We start from the raw sequence: 10,000 nt of genomic DNA, 5'->3' as shown, positions 1-10,000 counted from the left end.
ATATCAGGTGTCTGAAGCGCGGCCGACTCGCCAAGCCCTGCGCCAGCCCTGCACTGGACTGCTCACCCTGCCGCCAGGCCCCTTGTGGCCTTGCCAAGATCCCCTCGGCCAGTTATGTAATTCTTTCCTCCCTTCAGTCACGTCTACCCTCCCGCGTTCCTTTCCTCCTTCTTCCTTCCTCTACGTACACTTCGCCCACTCTCACCTCGTTCTTTCCACTTCACACTTCTCTTTCTTATTTTTACGTTTTCCTCCTTGTTTCTCCTCTCCGTGTCCGCGGTGTCTCTCCAGCTATGGGGGAAGAAGCCGGTCGTTGCGGGGCCTGAGGACAGCAAGGTCCCATTACCATGTTTTTCCCTTGACATTTTTTCTCCCCATATTTCCCGCGCGACAAAATCCGCGGGAGAAGAGAGGCTGTTGTCCCTCCGTTGCCCGGAAGAAAATGGGGGAACGAACCACCCATCAACAGTTTCTTAGTCGCTCCACTGCGGGTGAACTCTGTGGCTGGCGGCGAGCCTCCAGCCAGACTAGTGCAGCTTCTCCCTTCCCTGCCCACCCCAGGCACGACACGCGAAGACAGGCAGGATCAGGTCACTAGTGTACACAGGGCTGTAACAACAACCGCGTCTCGTACGTAAAACATGGCGCACGCGGCAAGCCTGGCCTGGCACACCTAGTATAATAATGTGCGTCAAGTATTAGTGGGTCGTGCCGGCGGCGTGATCAGTGGCATCTCGCGGGACCTCGGGTCACTGTGCTAACCTTTACCTTGCTTATCAGAGAGAGAGAGAGAGAGAGAGAGAGAGAGAGAGAGAGAGAGAGAGAGAGAGAGAGAGAGAGAGAGAGAGGACGGCTACCATGGTAGAGGGTAGGGCGAGTTAAGGACGGGTGATCTTGAGGTCACTATGAACGCGGGATGATTCTTGACGAAAATAAGAACATTTCAGTAGCTTATTAAAGTGGCAGTCGCTGTCTTCACTTATACAAAGTTGTTTGCATCAAGTTTCTATCTAACTGCCAACTGTAAAATTGTAAACAGAAAACAAGATAAGAGGAACTGTGTATGATTTGTGTAGATATAATAAATGTTATAAAGTTGTCTTTATTTGCCACAAGACCACTTTCTCCTGCTTGGTCGCTCGTAAGGAACTGGCGGAGCGATACAAGTTCCGGCGACTCCACGACGGGAGGTGCGCGGCCCGGCGTCCACTACATTGCTGGAGAAACGGTGCGAGCATCCAGACAGCGGGGGCTGGTGTGTGCACGAACGCTTCCGTTGTCTGTGAACTGTATGACTTTCTGAAGTTGAGCGCCGTCTGCGCGGCGCCATGCTCACAGAGACACGGATAACATTATGAAAGGTCAGGCAGGGCTCTGTCAGGCGGCCAGAATAAAGGTGGAGGTATTGATGTCCGCAGGAGACATACCCGCCGCTCAGACAGAGTGAAGGACATTCCCACTAAGAAGTTCATTACCTAGATCTCGTAAGGAATACACAAATGTACAAAAATACACATCTTACTCACCATCCCTGACGTGTGCTGCTGCTGTTGCTGGTGGCGACTCAATCTGGAACAAAAATGTCGCTACTTAAATCGCGTGTACATCTGGCTACAAACAAGTGCATTACTGCGGTAGAATGAACGTTGGATTGCGGCGAGTGGTGAGTGCATTGCTCCCGCCGGACTGCCGTGACCCCTTCAGACTGTTCCTGGGCCTTGGAGTCTCGGTCCGCCTCCCCCGCAACCACCTGATGTGCTACGGGTTGACCACATCCTCCCGCACACCTTGCTTTCCGCCTCCTTTCCTCCGCCTGGCTTCCTCCCTCCACTCTTCCTCGCTCAATCTCTGCATCCCGCCCCCCTCATTATCTTCCTTCCACTTGCTTTTCCCTATTGTTAAAAATGAAGCTTCCATGGCCTTGAGCTGCAAAGTCTACAGTGGAGTGTTCGGGAATAGATATTACTAGGTAGTACATCTCTGCAAATGGTGAAAACTACAGGCATAGAAAATATTAAAGCCGTTCCCCCCTGCCTATCCCGCCACCTCCACTTGCTCCATTAACATTTTTATCTGACTATTGCCCTTTCGATTTTGCACGAGCAGTTGTTATTTTTATGTATATTTTCTATTTATTTACTTATATACACGGTCTAGTCTGTTGCTGCCTCCACAATACACGATACGACACTGGTAAACATTTTTTTTTCACATGGAGGTGAGAGCACACACACACACACACACACACACACACACACACACACACACACACACACACACACACACACACACACTCTCTCTCTCTCTCTCTCTCTCTCTCTCTCTCTCTCTCTCTCTCTCTCACGCACACGCTGACACGCCAAAACCACCTTGTAATTTGCGATTTCACGTAATACTTACACAGCCGAGACACCAGACACGCTCCCGTCCCCCGCGTGTTTCTAAGTGACATTCCCCACAAGGTACAACACAACGGTGCACTACCACTGCCACTTTGCTAGACAAGACAAGACCACGCACGGAGTAGGTGAGCCTCAGGTGGAGTGTTCTAATGGGATAATGAGCGTCTCCAGGTTCCAGGTGCTGCCAAAGATGCCTCAACTAACAAACCCTGATGCTCCTTCCACCCTCCCGGCATCCCTTGTTACTTTCCGCCGTAACACGAGAGGAGGGTAAAGCTGCACCAGGTGTTTATCTGCCGAGGTGATCTTAGTGAGTGTCGAAGGCAGGGTGGTTGAGGGGGAAACATGAAGGCACCAAGCTAACAAGGTGTGAAAATATAATATTGAAAATTAGATGCGCTGTATATGAAATGGTGTGACAATTTAATATAACGTGTAAGGTTAAGATTATTATTGTTGAGGATAGTGCAGTGCTGGCTGACAATAAAGTAGAAAATGAGCTCTTAAGAGTATGTAAATGAAATACAAACTCAACCACAATAATAATATGAAGGTCTGGCAGTGTTGTGTTAAAAGCAAATAAGCTAAATTATACTTTAAAAAGGCTATGAGATGAGCTCAAAAAACTTGAAAAAACATGTTAGCGCTTATTTTAAATAAGAAAAATAACGTGAAAAGAATGACACAAAATAAAATGTAAAATGCAGAACAAGATAAAACGTGCTCACACACACACACACACACACACACACACACACACACACACACGGCCAAGAATAATATCGTGAAAGAGGAAAAGAGAAACCAATTACATGAAAAACAACAATAATAACAGCGAAAATAATAACAGAAGGGATAGCAGGAACAAAAAAAGAAAGAAAGAAAAAAAGAAATCAAATAAATTAAATAAATAAATAAATAAAATAGGAAATATGTAAACAAATAAATAAATAAATAAAATTCAACAATGATAACAATAACATGAGCCGTAAATAATGATAAGTAAAGACGCTGCTAAAATAAAAGGAGCCTCACGCGTCTTTGGGGAGAAAGGTGACTGTCCCTTCTCTCTCCCTCCTCTTCCTCTCCCTCTCTGCTCCCATCCCCGCCTCCGCCATCCCCCCAACCCACCCACTCCATCAGACCTGCATCTCTCACTTTAGTTCTTCACGTTGATTGTTTTGCTTCTTCTTTGGCTTCTCTGTTCTTTCATGGTGACTCACTTCCATCAACTTGTTCTCTCTCTCTCTCTCTCTCTCTCTCTCTCTCTCTCTCTCTCTCTCTCTCTCTCTCTCTCTCTCTCTCTCTGGCTGTCTTCCATCACACTGCCTGGGCTGTCTTCACACTCAGGCCACCGCACACTCACTCTGTGAATCCGCTATGGAGGTTTCTCTCATGTTCGTCCCCAAGATATGCCTCTCTCTTTTTTTTTTTTTTATCCTTAGCTTTCATGTTTTTTGGGTGTAATATAATTTCCTTTCTTTATTTTCCATCCACTTCACTTTCTCTTTTTAATTCCCTCCGCCATCGTCTCCATCTTTCTCCTCTCCCTCACCTCCACTACATTTCCCTCGTGCATTCTCGTCTCTTATCCTATTTTTCGTGTCTTGCTATTCTGGCAAGGTGCTCGTGTTCCCCCTTCCAGCCTCCCTCCGTCCCTGTTATCCCTGCCCACTCACCATCCCTGTCTGACTGCCCAACCATGACCAGGCGGAGGGTCGCCGGTATCCTTGCAGTGACCTCGCCAGCGACACGAATACTCCAGGTGATGAGAGAAAAAGAGATAAGGGGAGAGATGGAGAAAGAGTGAGACGACCCGCGTGAGTCGCAAAGCTCTTGACGCCAAAATCGTGCCGACGCCGAGGAACCGCCACCTCGCTAACGAGGCCCCAAGACGTCAAGATCGCCAAACTTCTCCTCCAACTCCAGCGGCGTCAATCACGGCTGTAAACCGACCTCGCCAACAACGCCAAACCTCGCCAACTTGGAGCTGTACCTTCCATGGGGAGAGGAAGGTTGGAAGCGGCCCAAGAGAGACTGGCAGGCAGGCAGGCAGGCAGGCAGGCAGGCAGGCAGACCGACTCAGACAAATACAGTCACCAACAAGCCTCTCGGAGGCTCGACGTCTGATCTTCCTGATTGGCGGAAACTCACTCACCCTGCACGAATTTTTGTGATTAGTCTGATTAGCTTTACAGATGCGGTTCACGTTTACTAAACGACTTTTTCCCACTCTTCTCCGGGTGTCGCACAGGACACAGACGGAGCACTCACACTTCCAAGGCTAGACCTCCAGGCGCCTCCACACACGTGCACTGAAACCTCTCAGCCAGCTAAGTCTGCTAAGAGGCAGGTTATAAAACACTGTTAGGATGTGACGCCTTAACCTTCACCGACCTTGAAGAGTTAATATGTAAGAGTATGGAGTTTTATGACAGAGACGATTACCTCTCTCTCTAATTTTTACTCTTACCTTCTCTTTTCTACATTGATATTTGTTTACGAGAATTCCGTGTGAGTACATGCATGCGAGGATATCATGTGTGTGTGTGTGTGTGTGTGTGTGTGTGTGTGTGTGTGTGTGTGTGTGTGTGTGTATGCGCGCGCGCGTCTTAGTGTGTGTGTGTGTGTGTGTGTGTGTGTGTGTGTGTGTGTGTGTGTGTGTGTGTGTGTGTGTGTGTGTGTGTGTGTGTGTGTGGTGTACGTCCTTGTGGGTGCCCGGCGGCGAGGGCCCCTCCCGCTCTGCATTGGCCAAGGTCACTTGCTGCTTATACTACCTTTGTTTTTGTATCTGATAGTGGTAGTGGCAGTGGTGGCGCATGGCGGAGGAGGGAGAAGAGGGAGAGATGAAAGCTGCAGTGAAGTATTTTATGCGATCGAAGAGTCTGACGATACAGGAAGTTCTTTCTCAATAATTTCATACTTCTCTCATTACTCGGGATTGTTATTCCTTTCCGCTAGCGTGCAATTTCCATCACATTCCGAGCTATTTCCTTTTTTCGCGGACATTGTTCAGTGGTGCACTCTCCTCGTCATCGATGTGGATACGATTGGGAAAAGGGAAGGGAAAGCAAGGAGAGGAAGGGCGGCTGAAGGTACAGGTGTTGAAGGGGAGTTTGTGAAGGTAATTATGACGTCGGCGCCACAACCATCACGGGCGCCAACGACCTAAATCACCAAAGCACCAGGTGTACGAAACTACCAATTTATCAACTTCTACCTTCCCTCTTCCATCCATCGCCATCCTCACCTCCTCCACCGCAGCCCGTGTATGTCCTCCACCACCACCACAACGTCCCCCTAAGACCACTTCCCTCACCACAACCACCTCCACCACGCATGCCTTTCATCACCACCACCGCAGATATCAGAGGGTTGTCAGCAGTAACATTAGCGCTATAGATAACGATATGTCATTACTAAGCAACATTATTATTATCGTTATTATTATTATTATTATTATCATTACTATTTCCCCTCTACTTCATTATCACCATCCTTCTTCTCCTCCTACTCGTCGTGTTCATCACCAGCAACCACATCATCACAAATAATTCATGGATGTACAGTATTTGTACGTTCCATACCATACCCCCTCAACAGTCTTAACAAATGTTCTTACATACATACCGAGGCCCCGTCTTTTCCATCGTACAGCACAACACACCTCCCTCCCCTCTTAGTATCTCCGTGACTTTGGGCAGCGCGTAACTGTATCGCGAGATGAAAAACACACCATTCCAATCCTCGTCCTCATCATTATTATCACCTACTATTTTCTTTCCGGATCCTTTACGCAAGGGAAAAAACCTGCAGGTGTCACGCTTTTCGCAAGGTCGCCTGCTGAGAAACTTGCCCTTCCTGTCCCGGAAAACAGAGGGAAAAAGTGAGAGAGAGAGAGAGAGAGAGAGAGAGAGAGAGAGAGAGAGAGAGAGAGAGAGAGAGAGAGAGAGAGAGAGAGAGAGCGGTGAAGAAGCTTGCAATTACTCGAGACCAGTTTTTACCGTAGTCAATTGAGCGTCTGGAAGGTGGAGCATAGCTGGAAACCGACGAGCGAGATTTAGTCGGCATGCATGTTTGTGTTGAGAGAGAGAGAGAGAGAGAGAGAGAGAGAGAGAGAGAGAGAGAGAGAGAGAGAGAGAGAGAGAGAGAGAGAGAGAGAGAGAGAGAGAGAGAGAGAGAGAGACTTTGTATGAGTTTTATGGGGGAAAAAGCGAGGGAGGGATATGAGAGGCAGGGGACTCAGGCTGGAGAGGAAGTTTGCATTAGGCGTCACAGGAACCAACCCTAAAGAAAAATGACAAGAGACCCGAGTAGAGTAGCGGAGTTAAGGAAATATCTCTCCTGCAAAAACGTACAAATATTTCGATAGTGTGTATATGTATGTATGCATGTGTGTATGTATGTATGTATGTATGTATGTATGTATGTAGCTATCAGTGTTTATCTATACACAAACCGTATGTATAAAGAAAAGACCGTGCGAATGTTCCTCTCACCTGGCCCACACCTGTGCCTTGCTTGATTATTCTCACACACCTGCGTCAGGCCCCTCCACTCCTCGTAAATCCTTGCAAACCTTCCACACCTGCTGCGAATTAATATTTAAAGCTTGTGTACATCATGCAATACACTTACTGTTCAGAATAAAAATAGTATATACCGAGTAACAAAGGCAGAGTTGACGTACATGTTAACAGGATGTTTTGATGCGGAGAAAAAATATACCATAGCAGATTAAAACACACAAGGCGACGCTTGCTAATGGAGAGTCGGAGATGCGTGCAGGGGCAAGGTGTGGAGTGTGGAGGGGAAGAGATGGAAGATTCAGGTGGTGATAGCAACGGTGACGTCACGCTACCGCTCAGGTGATGACGCATTGTACCTTTGAAGGACTCTCACGTCGGAGCTCGGCGGTATTGTGATATCACCTTTACTATTAAATGCACTATTCCTCCTTTCTATCCATACGACTCACACTATTGTATTTCTACGCATGTTACCTAAATATCCACTAAAAATAAGATGAAGAGGAATAAAATGTGCAAACGAGTTACAAATGCACGTGGCTGTTGATTCCCACTTGTAAATAAACACGAGACTGAAGAAAACTTGAAAAAAAAAAGCTTCTAGCCAAATATAAGTTTGTTTCTCGATTAATTTCCTGGCGGAACACAACCCTCAACACCTGTCCCGATGATCCACAGACATTTAACTACATTGAACATTTGCTTGTCACTATTACTTCTCCTAGATCACCTTCTTTATCTGTTCCTCCGTTACGTCTGACTGGTTTCCTCTCTTCTCTTACATACACTCATCTTTATCCTCCTTTCTCTCATTCTCCTGCCCGCAGATGACAGAAGTGGCGGCTGGCGTTGGTGCCCGCTGTTGCTGGCGGGCTGTCAGAGTGTTATTAGTGAGCCTCCATAGTCCCATTATGTGCGGAGATCCCCATTCGTCTTTCCTCCCGACAAAAAAACACGGAGAACAAACAAGCTGGTCCGACGCGACACCGGATCTCCTATCTAGCCCATTTGTCAGCCAATCACTGCCCTGGGGTCTTGTTTCTTCATTCCTCCCACCAATCGAATGCCTCGTCACCCCCCTTCCTTAGCTCATCTCACCCACGTCGTGCCCTGAACGTGACGTCATCGCTTGTCTTATGAAAGTAAAATAGACACCAGTCGCTCTTCTCCTTTCCTTGTTTGCTGCATGTGTGTGTGTGTGTGTGTGTGTGTGTGTGTGTGTGTGTGTGTGTGTGTGTGTGTGTGTAATACGAGTGATGTAAGGTGAAGGTCACAGATATTAAGGGGAGAGAGAGAGAGAGAGAGAGAGAGAGAGAGAGAGAGAGAGAGAGAGAGAGAGAGAGAGAGAGAGAGAGAGAGAGAGAGAGAGAGAGAGAGAGAGAGAGAGAGAGGGTAAATGAAAATGTTTCTTTACCGAATTCTGTGTCGATTTTCTTTCTCTTATTTCTCTCTCTCTCTCTCTCTCTCTCTCTCTCTCTCTCTCTCTCTCTCTCTCTCTCTCTCTCTCTCTCTCTTTTCACTTACTCACTCACTTTCTCACTCACTAATTCACTCATTCATTCATTCATTCACCACTTAACTCAGCTGCCACACAATTCAAGTGGCCACTGATCCAAGGTGACCCCGCGCACCTCTCACCCCACCCACCTCTTGACCTCTTCACCCCCCCTCGCCCCCGACACAGTTGACCCGTGCTGACCCCACACGATCTAATGTCAATAATTCAATGCATTTACGTCTCAAGTCATAAATATTTGCTTTCTGTTTGGTTTCCCCTCCTATTCCCCCTTCCTCTCTCTCTCTCTCTCTCTCTCTCTCTCTCTCTCTCTCTCTCTCTCTCTCTGAGTACGAAAAGACGAAGAAAAAATATATTACACTCGATTTATCCTCCTTCCCAAAAGTGTCCCGCTGCAGGAAACAATGAAATAGACGGAAAAAAAGGGAAAGACAGTAAAAAGTTGGAGGAGGAAGCGAAAATTATGTGTTGAGGGACAATGAAGGGGTGGAGGAGGGGAAGGGGAGGTTGATGAGGTGAAATAAGAAGAAAAAAATAAATAGAAAAACACCAACAAATGACGACAGGAAAGAAGAAAGAAGTGCAAGAAAATCTGACATCCTTGAGAGATGGAATGATAAAAGGAAATGAGTAAAAGCAATGGAATGAATGAGGAGCAATAAAACAAAGAGGGATTATAGTGGAGGAGATGTAATGAAGAATGTAATAAGATGCTGCCTGGTTGGCTGGCTGGCTGACGAGAGAGAGAGAGAGAGAGAGAGAGAGAGAGAGAGAGAGAGAGAGAGAGAGAGAGAGAGAGAGAGAGAGAGAGAGAGAGAGAGAGAGAGAGAGAGAGAGAGAGAGAGAAAAAAAGACAACAACGACGAAGGGCAAGAGCAAAAGAAGGAAGTATTAAGCAAAGAAATGGGAGAAACAGGAAGTAGAAGAAAGAGAGAAAAATGAAAAAAAAAAGGAGCAAAACGTTCTTTATGTAGAGGGGTAAGACAGAAGGGGCAAACCCAAGACTCGGAGAAGAAAGGCGAAGCGAAGAAAGAGGCCGCAAATAAAGCACAGCCAAAATATGCACACAGGAGGAAATGTGGTTCAGCATTTCGTTTTCTTTTATTTAAAACAATTTACTGAAAAAAAGAGACACCACGAAGTTTTTCTCAGTTTTTCCTTTGCTCTTCCTACCACGACCGAGAGAGAGAGAGAGAGAGAGAGAGAGAGAGAGAGAGAGAGAGAGAGAGAGAGAGAGAGAGAGAGAGAGAGAGAGTATCCTCACACCTGAATGTGAGAAAAATGTGTCAATGAATGAACGAAATGAAAAATGCATTAATTGAAATAAATTATATATGTTTGGGTTGTACGAGTGAATACATAACTGGGGCACGAGAACGAGAAGAAGGAAGAGAAGGAGGAGGAGGAGGAGGAGGAGGAGGAGGAGGAGGAGGAGGAGGAGGAGGAGGAGGAGGAGGAGGAGGAGGAGGAGGAGGAGGAGGAGGAGGAAGAGAGCATGTTTGCAAGTAAAAGAAAAAAATACATAGAAAAAGGAGAGTGTGTGCATGTGTGAC

The 10,000-nt window shown here is 46.8% G+C and overlaps 1 long non-coding RNA gene across 2 annotated transcripts in view; it reads right to left on the bottom strand.

Moving 5' to 3' along the window:
* LOC135100035 (uncharacterized) overlaps nt 1-10,000 on the bottom strand; it is a 221,844-nt gene that overhangs the window by 134,770 nt on the left and 77,074 nt on the right. For both annotated transcript variants that reach the window (XR_010268489.1, XR_010268490.1), the window contains exon 2: nt 1,527-1,569. This is a non-coding gene — a long non-coding RNA (uncharacterized LOC135100035). The remainder of the gene's footprint in view (nt 1-1,526; nt 1,570-10,000) is intronic.

This window comes from Scylla paramamosain, chromosome 4, assembly GCF_035594125.1.
Source record: "Scylla paramamosain isolate STU-SP2022 chromosome 4, ASM3559412v1, whole genome shotgun sequence".
Taxonomy (NCBI): domain Eukaryota; kingdom Metazoa; phylum Arthropoda; class Malacostraca; order Decapoda; family Portunidae; genus Scylla; species Scylla paramamosain.
The sequence above is the reverse complement of the archived record's forward strand: the minus strand, read 5'-3'. Positions and strand labels throughout refer to the sequence as shown.